This window comes from Siniperca chuatsi, linkage group LG22 (genome assembly GCF_020085105.1).
Source record: "Siniperca chuatsi isolate FFG_IHB_CAS linkage group LG22, ASM2008510v1, whole genome shotgun sequence".
In the NCBI taxonomy this organism is placed as follows: domain Eukaryota; kingdom Metazoa; phylum Chordata; class Actinopteri; order Centrarchiformes; family Sinipercidae; genus Siniperca; species Siniperca chuatsi.
The window spans coordinates 22480704-22499107 of NC_058063.1; the positions used below are offsets into that span (position 1 = coordinate 22480704).

The following is an 18404-nucleotide window of genomic DNA, read 5'->3' on the forward strand; positions in this document are numbered from 1 at the left end:
TACAGATAAATGATTATTACTAAACACCTGTGGAAACGGTCAACTTAATGAGTTTGGGATTTAAATTGCATGCATGTCGGAATGAGTTTTGCGTCCTAAATGATTAGGTGTGCTCCCAAACTGACTCTGCACATGCTGGTTTTGTTGACCTGACCCAACTGCAAATGATGGTGAAATGGTCATTGAATTTCCATCCCAATGATTGCAAAAACTCAAACATGGGCTTCGATGAAAACCTGTTTTACACTTTTTCAATGTCGCCGCTCTTTAAACTCTGATCCCCATTGTCAGCGTGTCTCTGGCCTATCTGTGCAGGATTCTGTTCCCACTTCTGTAGGCCTCCGCCTCGGCTTGAGAAAGCTGCCTAGGTTTAGATGTAAATGAGGGTTTACTCCACACACACACACACACGTCCTCACAAAAGCTGATAAAAGATATCACAGCAGCAGCGACTTCATATAGGTCTGTATCTGCAGCCTCAGAAACACTCCAGTGCAGTACAGCAGGCCTGTAAGTCCAGCTTTGCCTCGCTGGTCCGTCTCCTCACAGTTGTGCAGATTTGAGCTTCTGTGTGTAAGCTGAGAAGAGATGAACCAGACAGGGATCAGAGGGTCATAACGCTGCACAGGAAACAGAGCCATGAGCTTCCTTTAATGTTGGTCCAGTGTGCTTTCATCCATGGTGCGACAGTTAATGTGCTGCTTGTGTTTTGGCAGATCATAACTGAATTCTGCTGCGTTCAACTCCCCAAAGACAATGAGCAGGGAGTCAAACAGCCACAGGACCTTCTCCCAGGAGCCCGGGGTCCGTGTCCTCTGTGAAACCAAAAGTTAATGTTGAGTTGTTAAAAGTTTAAAGTCACGTCACGTGACTTCCTACTGCCTAACCAAGTAGTTTCTGAAGGCGTGTCTTACAGGCGCTGAAGGGTACCTTGTGCGTTTGTATACAACGCAGACGGCCGTGAGAAAACGTCGCCATTTGACGCGGTTGGAATAATATATCTGATTAAGTACTGATAATGACATTTAGTGAATGTCTATATTTAATATAAAAATATAATATAGTATGTAGTATAATAAGACAATATAAAATATTAACATAATACTATATAATATAGTGTGGGATAAAAGATATAGGTGAAATGTAGTAATAGTATAGTGTAACGTAATATGGTACAATGACAGATTATCTATATAATATGGTATAGTATAAGCACAGTGTAGTGTAATATACAATAAATAATGAGTATCATATAGTATATAACAGAAGAAATATATAAAAATGTCTGCAGTCTGCTCTGTCCCTTCCTGCAGAGGGCCTCCGTGTTGTGAGTCCAGTCCAGTTTTTTAGTGATTTGGACCCCAGGTACTCGTATGAGTCCCCCCCTCTTCACGTCCTCTCCCTGGACGACACCCAGGACTGGGGGCCCGTTCCTCTCGTAGTCCACCACCAGCTCATTGCTTTTGCCGATGTTGAGCTTCAGGTGATTGCCGCTCCGTGTGACGAAGCTCTCTGCTCCTCTGAACACAGCAGGTTTCTCACCGGACATTATTCACTGGAATCATACTTCCATTTCGCCAAAAAATACACTTAATACCTTTTCTTAAATTCCTTCAAAGTCTTCACTACATATGTTAAATGAGTCTGGACAGACATGGATGTAAACTGCGACTGCAGTAATTCTAGTTCTGTTCTGGTTAAAAGCGGACTAAAACAGCACGAAATCCACAGACATAATCTTGATGCCACGACTCTGCTGCAGACAGAAGGCTGCCGAGCCACTGACCCTATTAACGGGCCTCGTTTTTAACTGAACTGAGTGAATCAGTAAAGTGATTTCCATCTCTAAGAGCCACTGGTGTCTTGTTTTGTGCCATCGTGTACAGATCAGTATGAATCCACCTCTTTGTGCTGTGTCCTGGACTTTAATAACTTCACCTTCCTCCACCGTAGGATCAATAACGCGTTAGCTCGTTTCATCCTTTTTTCAGACGCTGTAATCTGCTGCTTCTCTGGAACGTCTGGAGGCTTCAGAGTCCCGATGCATTAGTCAAGGGCAGCAGAGTGAAGAGGAGTGCCAGTAACGAGCCTGTGATCAATACACATGATCAGTCCATGTTTCCTGAAGGAGCGAAGTTTAAGCAAAGAACAGGCCTCCTGTTTTTATCAATCGCAGGATCAAAAGTGGGAAATGTGGGGGAGGGGACCAACACGAGTCTCATTAACACTTCTGTCCTTCCTCATCTGACGATGGACTCAAGTTATTGATTACATAATGTGATTGTTGAAACCGACAGCTGGAAATTGGCAGTAAAATCAACCAACCTGTCACTGATCCGCATTTGAAAGGCACAAAAAGGTATTTACTACTCAGGGTCATTCATAAATACCAATGTTGGATGGAATTAATAAGTTTTAATGAGAATTAATTTTCAGTCGACACTGTAGCCGTGGTAGCGGTTGCTAGGAGCAGTTAACCTAATGTTTTTCACAACTGTAGAAATACGCCACTTTCGTGTTTGTGGCCATTTTCCAGTCTTTATCTTTGTAGCTCTGGCACGGCCGTTTGTTTGGTGTTCCAACGGCGGAGACAGCTATGCAGTGAGCACAAAACCAGACCTGGCAGCAGTTCAGAGGTCTGAAACCAGGTCTGAAACCAGGTCTGAAACCAGGCTACGCTTGAACACCAGTGCAGGACATTTGTGCATCAAGTGATGCATCACTTTGTTGACCTTGTACTGATGATGTCGATGATGCTGTGTAGCAGCCTTGTTATCTACGAACATCATGAACTGTGAGGCTGTACTGATGAGCTAAACGCTAATGTCTGCATGCTAATATGCTCACAATGACAATGCTAACTTGCTGTCATTTAGCAGGTATAATGTTAACCATGCTCATCATCTTAGATTAGCTTGTCAGCATGCTAACATTAGCATTTACAGCTGAGGCTGGTGGGAATGTATTGCAGGTATTCGGTCACAAAGCAAAGTGTTGGACAAATTAAAATTTTGACTTCATGATGAAAAGTCACCAAAGACATTTCTATTCACCCTGATGGCAACGTGAATGTGTGAACCAACGTTCGTGACAATCCAGTAGATATTTCACTAAAAACCACAAACGTGAACCTCATGGTGGCGCTAGAGAAAAAGTCGGGAGATCACCAAAGTCAGTAGAATACAGCATCTGGAAACCATCAATGTCTGAACCAGATTTCATGGCGATCCACAAAGTAGTTGTTGAGATGTTTCAGTCTGGACCAAAAGACCGACACTGCCAACCCTGGAGCCACGCTGCTAGCACGTCGAAACATTCAGAAGCGCCTCAGTCGCTGTTTGAAGTCAGTTTGAATCTCACACAGTGTGTACTGTATACAGCATCTCTGTGATGAGTTGGTGTCAGCTGAGCCATCAGCCGTCAGTCTCACAGCAGTCATCTTACTTCCTGGTAAAACAGACAGACACAGCAAAGCAAGTTATTAAATACAGTCTGCAGATAGTTCAGTTAAAAGATTGTTAGAACAAAAATGGAGAAAGTTTACAGCAGACCAGGTGGGGAAAGTCTGCATGCTGCATACTGTCTTCTTAATGTCCCATGCACCACAGCTGTCCATCACACTGGCGTGAGCAGCACGGGATTACAGTCAGCGGAGTGTAATTTAATGCTCTGCCCTGATGAAGGCACCTAGCTCTGGTGTTAGCATATTTCAATAATGTAAGTGCACTGGAATTCAGAGCGTGCCGCTTCCCTCTTCATGTGTTTGATGTGGGGCGGTAAGCACCAACACACTAGGTGTGCCCTGTTTCATCATCATTATGTTGAACGTATATATTTATACATTTATTTTGAACAAGAAGACAAGAAGATTTTACAAAGACACAAAAAATATTTTAAGTTTGGGTAATTTCATTGCCGACACTGAAGATGCCCTGTGGAGTTTTCTTGTAAACAAACAGCATATATATCACATACATACATACATAAGTGTCAGATTTGCATTCAGTGTTGCTAACACCAGTCGGGTAAAATGCTCCTGTGAACAGAGCTTCACCCTGCAGGGCCGCTGCTCTGGATTTCACCACCTCGTCGGGCGTTCCTGTTACTTTGCCCGCCCCACTGGAGATTACTTAACGCTCTGCATGTGCACACACGGGTGCATTAGAGTCTTGTAACACAGCGAGGTTTCCAAACCTGTTATGCATGACTAAATTTACTTTCATGAATATGTATGATCCAAAACATCCTCATCCTGATGAATATGCATCAAAAAGTGCAACTAAGGAAAGCAAGACAACGAGAGACAGCGACCTCATCACATCAGCTGGGTGTGTGTGTGTGTGTGTGTGTGTGTGTGTGTGTGTGTGTGTGTTGTACAATCCACCCACGTTTCACGCACGTTGTTGCCACGGCGTCCGCCCGTCGTCCCCAGCGACGATCTGCCGCTAATTGCTGTTTGGGTTCAGATGACCTTTGGTTGGTGGAGTGTTTGCACAGTGACACACACACACACACACACACACGCACACACACACGGCGAACATTCATCACTCAAACCACGCATCAGATTACAGCACAAACACGCGCGCAGGAAACGTGCTGCGGAGTGTTTGAAGAGGGAAAGTGGAGGACGAAGCGTTGGCTCACACACACGCTGACCTGGATCGCTTCTGTCCGTCACAGAGCAGCAGCTTCATGGACGTCTGCATCGTTATCGCGACCTTTGACCTGCTCGTGTTTCTCAGAGGACAGCAGCACGGAAGACTGCTTTATCTTCACTTTGGCCAATAAAATAGCTGCAGTTCACCTGTAATATCGGCAGAGTGTAGAGAATATATTAAAAGTGACTATGATCCATATTTTTATAATAACTGTATGAAACGCAGAACATTTACTCTGCTACTTGAGCGTTTCCGTTTTATGTTGCTTTCTACTTCTGCCCCTCCACATCTCAGAGGAAATATTGTACTTTTTAACTCCACTTCATTCATCGAACAGCTTTAGTTACTAGTTACTTTTACACCAAACGTGATCAGTATATATAAGGATAGTTATATAAAGTCATTAAAGTTAGCTCCACCTCCACCAGCTGTTACATTAACATGCTGCTTGTGTGGTAATGATTCAGTAATAATACTAATTCAAATAATATGATATATAAGATACTATAACACTCTGAAAGGGGCCGTTATGCCAGACGAGTACTTTTACTTTTGCTACTTTTAGCTCTCTAGTTTTACTTGACTTACATCTTGCATGTAAGACTTTTTACACAGTGGTGTCGCCACTTTTACTTAAGTAAAACATGTGAGTACTTCTTCCACCACTGATGAAATGTGAAAACAATGTGACAAAGTTTCAGCATCAGAAATACTTTATTGATCCCAGAGGGGACGCCATCTACCTCCGTCTGCCGCCTGTTCGTGAGGAGGTGCGCGGTTGTGAGACTTGATCGTTGGCATAATCAACACCTCTAAATAGCTACATGAGGCTACTTGTTCTGCTGCGTTTGTGGGAAAGTTTCATTCACAATAATGTCACCGAAAAGCAGAAAGAAGACTTTGAGAGCAGGACTTGGAAGCTGTGAGACATCGACAGACGAAAACAGAACAGATTTCTCAGCGTCGGGAGTCACGGGGGGCCTGAAACTATCAGAAACCGTTCATGGCACAGCTGTCGACGACGTGTACGGAGACCTGCAAAGACCCGGAGCCAGCTGAGTGGGAGAACTTCACTAACAACTACTGAGCTGCAGAAGTGGTGATGCCAAAATATAATCAGACAATCTTTTTTATATTTTAGTTGATCATGCTTTAAACTCCAAATTCACGTAGATGACGGCATTAGAATCCATTCTAAGTGTTTTCCCCTGTAGAGAAGTCAGACTGTCTGTTCACGACGACGCGTCTGGGCCACTAAAAGAAGAGAAAACTGGTGAATGCCACACATTCTCTGAAATCATTCATCCCTGCAGCTTCGGAGCAAACCTGCTGGTCCGAGAGGATCTTTCACGCGGCCTTTACACAGGTTTCTTCAAACGCAAATATTTTCACGAGACGTGTGGATTACAAAGGGATTTCGGGATAGTGCAGTGTCCATCACGAGCTACTTCTCATATCAGGAGTCGCCTTCAAACGGCAACTACAGAAGCTTGACTGAAGAGGGTTTTGGATGCGGTGAGTTCGTGTAGCCTTCAGTGAGTGTGTTCCTCCTGAGCAAACAAAGCTTTAAATAAAAGATCTGATGCGCAGATATTCAGAGGAGACACTGAACACAGCAGAGGGATCAGGTTACCGACCAAACAACACTGAAGGACAGATGTGATGAGTACACTCAGCTGCACACACTCACACACAACACACACACACACAGCACACAAACAGCAGAGCCCTCGTATCTTTCTATCACTGCTGTCTCCGCAGCCAATCAGAGGGATGTTTACTCAGTGACGGTTACCCTGAGGAGGGTTACCACGGAGATGAAGGCAGAGAGAAGAAAAACAACAAAAGATGGTGACAGGTTCTGCAGCTCGTCTTCTTCACCTGTTTTACAGGCGGTCTGGTCACTTGGAGGCACGTAACGTCATGCGTCCGACTCCGACGCGTGACCTTTGCCACGACCTTTGTCATGTGTCGTCCCTCATCCGTCCGCAGCCGGGCTTCCTGTTGATCCACTTCCCAATAAAACACAAATGCCACTAAGATAATGTCAGATGAAGGTTCCTGCGTCGTCTGCACGACAGCAGAGGAATTCAGCAGGCAGTTATTGCCGGTGCTGTTTCTGAAATGTGTTTTTACGGATCCTGGGAGGGGTCACGGAGAAAAGAAGAACAATTTGTGCACACAACTGAATCTTTCTTGCTCTCGATTTAATGTAGTGTTTGACTCGAGACACCCACTTTCGAGCTCTGTCTCTCACTCTGCCCAAACAAACCAGTCGGAGCTGTGCAGACGAGGAACAGGCATCACTTTCACGGAGGAGTGGCTTTTCTTATTTGGTGTGACAATATTAAAACAGTTCTGTTTCACCTCCCACATGTTAAACGTGTCGAATGAATTGAGATGAATCAGTAAGCAACTGTCCCCAGCTCCTTCCAGCTCGACTTGTTTAATTCAGTTCAGCTCCGTCTCACACAGCCGGACAACCTACTAGATTCCAGTCGGAGAATGACTGTACTGATGCACGCATGCAGACGTCATTTGCAGCTGGCAATAAAATGTGATCTGTATCTACATATCTTATCTGGATAACTGGAAGTAAAAACTCGAACGCTATCAGCAGGAGCTGCCAGAGGAGTCGTTATGGGATGTGCCCGAGGTGGAAATGTAACCTGGACGGCAAAGTGGGTTTTCAGTAGCGAGAAAGTATCCACACCAGGGGTCAAAGCGGCGTCAGCAGAGGTGATGCAGAATTGCTGGAGGGAGAAACGTCACTGGTGCAAGAAAAACTTAGCTACATGGCTAAAAATGTCATCACTCACATATCATCAGTGTCACAGCGGGAACAAGTAGAAGCATCAGTTAGAGAGAGAGACGTCCCCGTCACTGGTGGAAGCATCACATCAGGGGGGAAAATGAACCCACAGCCTTATGAAATGTCATGGCCGCAGGTGCGAACATCACCACACGGTGGAGAAACAACCACCTCAGAGTAACATTAAACTTGTTGCTACTCAAAAAGCTCATTTCCAAAACGTCGTCCAAAGAAAATGTGAGTCTTGTGAGGGACAATAAACTACAAAGGTGCTGCTTCTACAGAAAAAGAACAACATCGTAGTTCATTTTCGAAAAAATCAATTTTCATTCAATTCTGGTGCATCATTTATTAGAATGGCAATGTTTCCCCCCAAGCCGAGTGTAAAAAATGTAACTTTGGAGTGGGATACAGAACTTTGCACCTTTCATTTATCTCTCCGGGAAACTGATTCAACTCTCTTCCTCTACTTTTGATCTCTTTGTTGGAAATGTTTGATTTTTGCTATGATGGGTCAGGATCCTTTGCATGAGCGTGTGCCGAGGCGGCGTACTTGACGGAAAGCGACATTGTTGACATTGTCGTGTGGGAGTTTGAGGTGTGTTTTCATGAAGTCTTTGATCAGAGCGTCTGGTGTACGTTTGGCATTATCTCTCACGCTTTGCGTCTGTACATCCAGAATGTTTTCCTTCATCAGTTTGTTTTCTTGAGTGATGGATTCGACTTGGCCTGTGATTTAAGGGGAGACACTACAGGTGAATAAGGTAAACTTGTTAACTAACAGATATCGCCATGAAACTTCCTCAGATGATTACTTACATTAACACGATTATTTTTTGTACTTTTGTACTTAAAAATGTGCTAATTTGCGTACATTTCCAGAACAGAAATCTGAACATTGGAGAAAGCCAGGTTCAAAATTCTTGTTTCATTTTGTTGACGTATTAGAGTCAACGGTTTTTACAGAGGGAATTTTGCATATCTCTTTTTTATCACTCCATAAATCAGAAAATATCCAGTCAATAGCCATAAAAAATCCATTTTCACCATGTTTTTAGGATTAAAATGTTAATGAAGTCATGTTATGAATGATTTATGGGCAAACCCCTCTGTAAAAACCTTCAGAATATAGATAGGCTGGAAAGTTTGGTGAATGTAAATGGAGATTTCTGGCTCTGAGTATGAGAAAAAAAAACTCATTTATAGAAAATGACCTTTAAAGATATAATTCCATACATTTTGCAAGGCGCTACAGGTGAATAGGGTAAAAATGGTATGTTTAAATATGCAAATGAGGCATAATCTACCTAAAAGTGTAGTAAAATAAACACCTAAATGTGTATTTTGGGCGTTTTCTTTCCAGGAGACTGAAGGAAGACATGTTATGGAAGCAAAATAGCCCAAAATCTCAGAATCACCAGTGCATGAAAAAACAATGTTTTCACCTGCAGGTGTTTCCCCTTAACTCAGGTTTGCAGTGCAGTGTTGGCTTTTTCGACTCATGTGATGTGGTTATGTGCGAACTCGAGGCGAGAACATTTGTCCTTTGTTTCTTCGTGGAGTGAAACTAATATCCAGTTTTTATTGATACTTGGAAGGAGACTAACATCAGTCTCTGTTGTGTCTGTGGAGGATCCTGCTTCTCTCTCTCTGATGCTTTGGGTGTACTGTCGGCAGAGTTGTAATCCATGTTGTGTTGTCGGTGGTAATAGTGATTGATGAAAGCTTCCGAGTCTGTTTAGAGCAGATGATTTGTGGGTGCGAGTTGATCCAGTCCTTTAGATCATATAACAGCAAAATCAAGCACAGAAACGTGTACTGAGTAGCTAAAGAACTTTCTATACAGATTTTCTATTAATCAGCCTGAAAACAAACAAAACTTCAAAAAGGTTTCAGTCGTAGTCATCTGGACGCTGTTTTCAGAATCAAGACGTTTCGGCTCCCATCCGGAAGTCAAATGTGAAAAAAAGGACCGGGAACTAGAAATTTAAGCTACTCTGTGTTACTTAAGCCCGCCTTTAGGGAGGAGTCTACCTGAGTTTCTGCTGTTTACCCTGCCTAGTTTCACCTGAAACTGACTTTATCAGCACAGACGACACACTAACTCAGGATTGCAGAGCGCCGTGCGTTTGCATCTAAAAGCTACAAACCACACATTTGAAGACAGCGAGGTGAAGAGTCTAAGTAGAGAGAAGAGTTGGTTTGAAAGAGGAGTCAAAGAAGCCATTTTTGTGAAAAAAGAAAACCCCTCTTTGAACGGAAATGGTGGTCTGAGATTCAATCTGCCCAAAGTCTATCAGAGTGTATTAACACCGTGGTCAAGCCAATCACATGCTAATCAGGTACTTAACAGTGATGAGGGAGGTGCAGCCAGAAAACAATAGTCCTGATTACTGATTACTGGGCCATCATGGAAACAATTAGGTCAGTTTCAGGTGAAACTAGCTAATCAACAGATACTCAGGTAGACTCCTTCCTGAGGGCGGGGCTTATGTAACACAGAGTAGCTTAAATTTCTGAGTTCTCAGACCATTTTCACAATTGAGAATGACTTCCGGATGGGAGCCGAAACGTCTCGATTCTGAAAACAGTGTCCAGATGACTACGACTGAAACCTTTTCACTCCTGGACGAATGAGGGACTACACCGGCCAAAACTTCAAAAACTTCGACTTTAAACCAGCACACTGAAACACAGACTGGATTAAAGGATCGTAAAACATTCACAGTAAATGTGAGAAAACTGCACAAACTCATTCATCGTATTAATATATAAAAACATGTTAAAGGTGTTCAAAGCTCCAAAGGGCCTGAACTGACACAAATAACTCAACAAGAACTTTCATCAGCTGCTCAGTCTGAACCAATCAATAGACATAAACAAGACATGACATAAAGAAAATCATTTGCCTTAAAAACTCTTTGTGCACCTCGTTTGATCTGCGACACGTTAAAGCAGATCAATACAACTACTTAAAACCTTCAGAGTTGGAGTGAAGACAAATGTGAAAACACTCATATAACCTCCAAACTCCCGCCTCGCCTCTGTGTGCTTTGAATTAATCTAACTGATTAAAGTGGAAAAGGCTGTTTTAATCTCTCAATCCTTTTACATTTTATGTTCTTACCCTGTAATTCATTCAATTCAAGATTAGTATAAAACTGGTCGTTTTTATCCTTTTTATTTAATGCTTTAAAGTCAAAATTGGCAAGTTTATTTGTTTAACATCTGTCAAATATAGAGGGAATTGAATGTGTTTTACACAAGGCAAAGAAATACATCAGAACAACATTTAAAGACACAATCAGCAGGAGAATTAAATCAATTAAAGCTGAAAAAAAAATTATGAAATTTTAAAAAGCCAATAGTCAGAGAATAAAAGTTACTATTGTTCAAGTTCAGGAATAAATTGCCCCAAATTTAAAGAGTAACTCTGGTCTGTAGCACCTGTAACCACACCCAGCATCAGTGATGTCACGGTGTACCGTCACATCCTGGAGTACACTTCTACATCACTGCAGCAAGGTGAGAGGTTAGACCACTGGAGCTCAGCAAAAAGACTTTCAGCTGCTGTTAAGTTGCTCTCTAATAAAGTACAAAAAGTAAAAGAAATTTAAGTAATGAAAGGCACAGAAAAGCAAGTTTTAAATTTGGATTTAAAGTTGGGGCGCATTCAAGATCATTAGGAAGTTGATTTAAAGAGAAACTCCACGCTAAATTATTTTTTAATTAGCTTGTTATGTGTCTGCTTGTATTTGAAAGTTCAGTTCAGCCAAATTCTCTTGCCCCTCCCTAACCGTGACGAAATAGGCAAGACGCCGACGGCTGTTTCGTAAGTTGACCGCCCAACTGTCGTAGCACCAGTTACAAAAAGCAGAACACTGGCTAACCATAGTCCCAGTTTGCGTTAGCAAACCTTCACCAGCTCTGGCAGAAAAACATACATGAACAAGATATATTCCTCTGGCAGTAAACACAACAAATGGCCCCGCTGACAGCTGTGCTATATTCATATTTAGGGCTGATGAACACCTTAACCGTGATAAACAGCAGGGCTATGGCTATATACTGACACGCCCCCGCAGACACACACCAGAGAGCCTCTTGTAGGAGAACCGCTAGCCGAGCTAAATCACAGCTACCCACACAGTGACTCTCTCAAAGAGAAATATATGTCTAGTGACTGTCAAAGCTCCACCGGCCTCCCTGTATTTACAGCGGAGCTGCTTATTACACTGAGCGGTGGTCAGTCAGACCCCCCTGTGTTCTCACAACCAGCATTTTTGCATATGCTGGGAGGGAAGAGTTCTAGCAGAATTTGAGGGTTGTAGTGTAAAGCAAACTTATAATGCCATAGAAAATGTTTGCCCACTGGCACAGAAACCTTATTGGCTTGAAATCCCATGGCTCTCATGGCATGTTACTGCAGCGTGTAGGAAGGTTGTTGTAACAGAGAGAAAAATCACCGCTGTTGGAAGAAGCATGAAGTCAGAGGGAGAGTCATCACCAGCACAGGTAGGTAGAAATGCTAAAAAGTTGTTAGTTTGACGTCTGACCTGGGAAAAATACGCTTTTCTGTAAAGCAATTGTCCAGCCGAGGTAAGTGTTTGGTCCCCTGTGTAGGTCAGTGTGCAGCCTCGATGGTTTGCTCCATATTAAATGGCCGAGCTCCATGAAGTGCAGTCAGGAACCTGTAAGAGCTGACAGTCCTCTGTGACAGCCCTCGGCACTCTCTCCGGTCCATCACAAACAAATTTCTCAGAATTACCATAGAAACCGGTCGTTTCACTGACTCGTCGTCTGAGAGGAAATCATGCAGAACATTTATTGACAGTGCTGCCTCTGTTCCTATTTCCTTCTGTTTTATGGCTGTGGTCGCTTTGCTGTGCACGACTGATGGGACTGGAGATGGCAGAGAGGTGAGGAGGCAGCCGCTGAGAGACTGAATAATGTGCAGTTATTTCACTCTCATTTCAGACTGCAGCAGGTAGTTAGTTATGTCGAACAGATGGAAAATGAAGCATAATAGGGACCGTCGACTTTTTTAGGAGTTATTACCATGACAAGAACAATGCCAGATGCCATGAAAGCGCTGTATTAGGAATGCTGTGGTCCAAAGTGACTAGCATCTTGATGAACTATGGCCATGAACTAGCCTCCATAAACAATATTCACAATATGAGATTGTACTGACCCTGACAGAAATACTAATGTGGTTTTTACACAGACAATGCTATTGTCAGACAAACAATAAGGAAGCGGTTTGGTTACTTTTCCATCCTGTTACATTATCCTACAAAGCCAAACTGGATTAACTACGTAAATTGCGCTACTACAAACAATCACATCAAAGTTTAGGTCTTAATCCAGTTCCAAGTTTTGATGGTACACATGTACAGTCGCTGAGAGAGCCTGACCTGTGTTTTTTTAAGAAAACACAAGAAAATCCAGAGCCCACGAAGAAAATGGAGCAAGCGTTTTCATCACTTTGGCCTTAAACTTTCTTGTGACAATCCTGATAGACAAGAAGACCAATATTGGATGATTCTGCAAATCCCCAAAATACATTCAATGGCAAAGTTTTTTACGTCCAATGCCAACATTTTAAAAATCCTCGCTGTCGACACATTTTTGGCACTACAGTTAAAGAAGGTTAAAGAAAGATTGCGGTTATGGCAAATAAGTTATGGTTAATGTGTAATTCCCGGCCACATGCTCCAAACAAATACGGGGCAGCATTGTGCAAGAATTGCATGATTTACTAATCGCATCGATGACACCGTTCAAGATTGTGTACAATTAGATAATAAACCAATGTTCTCAAAAATGTTTAATGAACTTTCCAAACTTCCAGTCTTGCCTCATCTCATGACAGTAATGCCAAGTGGTTACAACATGGTGAACTGATTTTTCAGTCCGTCCATACAATCTCAACTTACAGTCATCGGTTATTTTAAAAAAGCCCACTACAAACTAACAACCGGGGCGAGAATCCGCAAAATTCGACCAAACTGCTTTTCAGCATCAAACCACATCTCTTTACTCGCCAAGAGCTGTCTCCAGCGGTGGAAGGCAACGCCAGTATTTACTCGTATTACTGCAATATTACTAATGTGGGTTCTCGCCGGGAGCGGGGGGTTGGGATGGTGATAAAGGTCGCTTGCCAAGAGCTTCAGCCATCTTTTGTTTTTTTTGTGACGCTAAGCGGGGGCTGTACCTTCAGCGTGATTGACAAGCCCTCGCTGCAGCTCTACTTCTTCGTCCTCTGAAGTTGGACTGAGGGCAGACTGGACGCTACAGTGACTCACTATCGCCTCTTGAGGCACAAGTGGTATTAGGAGGTAGGACGGGCCGGGGCTAGCTGGTTAGCATGCTCATTTCAGTAGCTATCTCTGCAACACAATACATAGAGGTCTCTGACATAACGTCAGAACTGTTTTTCTTCTCATTACGTTGATAATGGTAGTTCATTTTTTAAAATGTTTTAAACTAAAATTCTGGCCAAATCTCACACATTGTACATTTAAAAGGTGGTATAACAGGAATAACCCCCACAAAAAATCAAAATGTCAAACACACTGAAAAGTTGGGATAACCCTGAAAAGTCAGCATTTTCCTGTGAAGTATGAAACATCCTAATAAGTTTGGTATAACTCTAAGTCGTGAAAAACATGGACGACTGGGTCGCTGATCCAGAGGCACAGTTTCCTGCTAAATTTCATGTCAGAAAGTAAAAAACAAGGAAGGACTGACACCTGATAAATGCCACGATGAGGGTTTGAACTTATTATCGTGGTTACGTGATCAGTCTGCTGAGCCACATGCTGTCTCATCTAAGATGACTCAGCATGAAGGTTTTATCAGACTCAAGCTTTGTCTCTGTAGAAAGTAAGTTTGCATTCAAAACAATCAAACTTCTGAAATAATGAACGGCAAAAGTCTAATTAGGTATTTCTTCCTCAGCTTGACTTGACATAGGTGACTGAATGTAGAACACAAGTCAGAAAAAGTGAATTAATTGTCATTCGATAAGTCAGAAACCCAGCAGAGCTCTCTGGCTGGCGGAGAGAGGGTCTTTCTTTGTCCTGGTTCGGATTCTATATTCATCTTTGAATTACACCTCCAAGGGATCAGTGTTCCAGAGAAAACCTGTAATTACATCCTGATATCCACCATGAGTTTTACAAATGACTCCTGCTGCTATTTTTAATATTATCTTAATTCTCTTGTGTCAAGAATGTGTCAGGGACAAATTCAAGGTTCTTTCCAGTGGGAAATCTCCATATGACGGCGCGGGATCTGAATACTTCCTCCAACGCTGTCAGATTCTCGCAGTGTGTGAACACAGCTGCAGCTAATAAGATTAATTGTGTATTCTTAATTAGGTGCCAGTTAGCAAGCACTTACAATAATACTCAAAGGTTGTTCATTAGTTTTAATTACTTAATATTTCAGTTGATCTTGTGCTTTGCACGGTGCATCATATTTAAACTAATTTGTGTTTAACAACATTATCCCAAACTAGCTGACATACGGTAAACCTGGGCAGGGTACTGTTCCAGAGTAGGAAACTGGTTGGTTAACCCGGCCCCGCCCAGTATGGACTGTACTTGAGTAGCACCTTTCTAGTCTTCTGACCACTCAAAGCGCTCGGCACTACTCACACAGCGATGGCGCAGCCTTCGGGAGCCGACACGGGGCCGGGGGAAGCCGGGGATCGAGCTGCCGATCAGTGGGCGACCCGCTCTGCCTCTAAGCCACAGCTGTCCCGCCACTGACTTCTGTCAGATCAACGGCTCTATGGATGGCAATGTCGGCTGTTAGTCGGCCCACCTCGTTGGCCCAGACTGAAATATCTCAACAACTATCAGATGAATTGCCATGAAATTTTGGACAGACATTCGTGGTCTCCTGAGGACGAATCCTACTGACTTTAGCGATCCCAAGATTTTTCATCTAGCGCCACCAGCAGGTCAAAACACGTCTTTGATTTATGATCAAATGCCTGCAAATCCAATGACATCCCATCAGCCTCAGCTGTACTTTGTGTTTAGTGCTAATTAGCAACATTGTACTTGCTAACATGCTGATGTTGAAGGGAGGGGGGGATACTTTCAAAATGTAGCTGTCTCTTGCTAGCTTCTCCAGCGGTACCTAGCCTAGCTTTAACCAAACTGAACAGCAGAGTCGCTTGCATGTCTGCAGACTCTTAGTCCTGTTAACCAAATGCAGCCTGGTTTTAGATGTTTACACACCTTTGGTTGTGCAGAATGAGTTCAGCTGTAGACACAAAGGCCAGAATGTTGATATTTTTTGTTTTTCAAAAATGAGCCTAATGACAAATCTAGCGACTTTTTGGAAAGTAATTGGTTTCCATAATCTGGTTCATTGTGAAGTGGTTTATTATTTACTGAACTGGGGGATATTTGAGAAACTCGTAAATCATAAATGAGCATATCAGCAGAAACACCATCTGATTTTATTACAGTTTTAAAACTAAACATTTGAGGACAATATGGAATGTATTTTTCAGTTGCCATTTGAACTTTTTGAGAATAAAAAGCAAGAAGAAGAAAGAAATAGTGACAAATGGCGACTGTAACTGCAGGTGAGAGGCTAGATTGACTCAGCAGTGTACAGAACCAGCAGAGACTCAGTGAACAGTTTGAAGCAGATGTTGAGCTATAAGCTGCGGTGTGTAGAAACAGTAGCGCGGGCCGGTGAAGTGGAGTCGAGTACAACAGCAGCAGGCGATCAGCTCCGTGTGGCAGATTCCATTTTCACAGGGACCTTCGCTAACCGTCCGACTGAACAGCAGCTCGCATCGTGTCACCTCAGACAAACACCAAACCTGCAGGTACAGTCTAATTCCATCACTGCACTTTAACCCCCCGACTCAGTTGTATAAAACTGTTGAAAAATGCACGTCTGTCTGCAGAGCTCATACCCGTTAATCAATTTAGTTCTTCTCATTCAAAGCAAAACGCTTAGTTTCACTGCAAATCCATCTCAAATCCCAAAGTCCCTCTTATTCAAAAACCTCATCACAAAGGGCTACTTCAAACCCACATCAGTATATCAGTTCAGCTAATGATAACAAGGTGAAAAGGAACCCCATGGGGGGGGAAGAGCCTTATCTGTGGGTTTAAACTGACAGAATAAAGGAAATGTCAACATAAAGCTTCTTTGGGTTTGGGGCTCAAACGGCTTCAGTGCACCTTGGCATGAATTCTTAAACATCTGGATGGAAAAAACATCTGAGTTCAAAAGGAAAAGTGTCAACTCATATGAGTGACTGGTTGTGATTAATCAGAAAAAACTCATTTTCTCTTAGTCTATGAGAGGATTTTTAATAATTGATTATAAGTTTGTAACAGCTTGGAGTTTCATATATCAAACAGTCTGTGGAGCTACGGCGAGTCAGAAGTGGAAAAGATGAAACAACATAATGAAAGGCTGAGATTACAGAGCTCACACTGCGCTGCACAACTGCGTCACCCGGGGACAGATGCCGTGATGTCGCAGTACATTCTGGGAGATTCCTGCCTACAGCTTGAAAAACGTGCATGCAGCGGGCAAATTCACGCTTTTTGTTCATTTCATTTTGAGGCTTTTATGTCAAAACAAAGATCAAACTCTGTTTTATGCTGCTGTGAAAAAAGGAAGAACAAAGGGGGCATTAAACATGTGTAATGAATTTATTAGAAGATAGTGATGGTTTATTAAAACTTGATTCTTATTTCCGGAAGTTTAGCCCTCCTTTGATAGTACTGTACTCACCAAGTTAATTGCTGAGATCTGGGAACGTAGCAACATCGCTAAAAACCGGTCTGAGAGGGCAGATTTTCTTTAGAGTCACAGTGAAATGGAAGTCAGAGCGTCTTAATCTTCTAATAATCTAATGTGACATTTCTGAGTGAAGCAGGATACGAGGGTGGGGGTGTAATTACAAGAGAGATTTAAATCATATCCTTCACATTTGATTGGATCGCTCCAAAGTTTCCGTGGCTTCGCTAATACTGTGCCATACAGGGCAGTAGAGCGATGTGGAGCTGGAGATGACTGTTGGCCTCCATCGGAAGGTGGAGGGCGAGGGACAAATGAATAAATTAGACCTCAGTCACAGTCTATGAAAATGTAAACTTGAATTAAAAATGAGAAGCATTTTCCATCCAAAGCCATCAGCTCTCGGCTCAGCTCAGCTCAGCAGCGGGCTTCCTTCCTGGGATAATGAGCTGTTACGTTTGTGATGCAGTTTAAGGCGCAAAAACGACTCCACGTGTTGATCATGACCCCTCAGTTATTCCCGTTTGTTTTCTAACCCCCTTACTGATGACGCTGCATGGAAACCAGTCTGTACGTCTTTCCCTTGTTATTCCACACGAACGTGTTGAAGCAGTGTGGCGGCCTTAGCGTGATGGGAGATGAGCCGCATCATCATCCCAATGACCCACTCTGTGGTGGAAGAACTCACTTCGCACATCGCTCCCTCATTTAGGCTTCTCTGACGCCTTTATTTTGACAGCTTCCTGCAGGAGGTCTGGTCATTATTTGTAGTTGTGAAGTGAAGCTCAGTGTGAGACTCGCAGCTGTTTTGGTATTCAACCAGCAGCTTCCGCTCAGCTCCTCCGGCTGTTTGTGTGAAACCTTGAGCTGTGTCAGGGGTTTGTGTGTTTGTTTGTGCGTGTGCATGGGTTTATTTCTGCCTGTGTATGTGTGTGTATGTGACTAAGAAAATGAGGCAGATAAAGAGCTTATATCTATACCGGGATTGAATGAGAAGCTGTTTTGTCGCAGCGAGGGACTTTGGGAGATTGTGTGTTTTGTTGTGAGTCTGCGCTTCTTTGTATGTGTGACAGTGTGTGTGTGTGTGTGTGTGTGTGAGGAACAAACAGATAGCGGCGGTAATTGAGAGATGGTCGTCACTGATG

General features: G+C 43.0%; 1 protein-coding gene across 2 annotated transcripts in view; it reads right to left on the reverse strand.

Annotated features, from left to right (window-relative positions):
• Positions 1-2395: 2395 nt before the first annotated feature.
• Positions 2396-18404, reverse strand: part of rbm46 (RNA binding motif protein 46) — an 83841-nt gene continuing 67832 nt past the window's right edge. For both annotated transcript variants that reach the window (XR_006376503.1, XR_006376502.1), the window contains one exon: positions 2396-3447. The gene's annotated coding sequence lies outside the window, so the exon portion shown is untranslated. The remainder of the gene's footprint in view (positions 3448-18404) is intronic.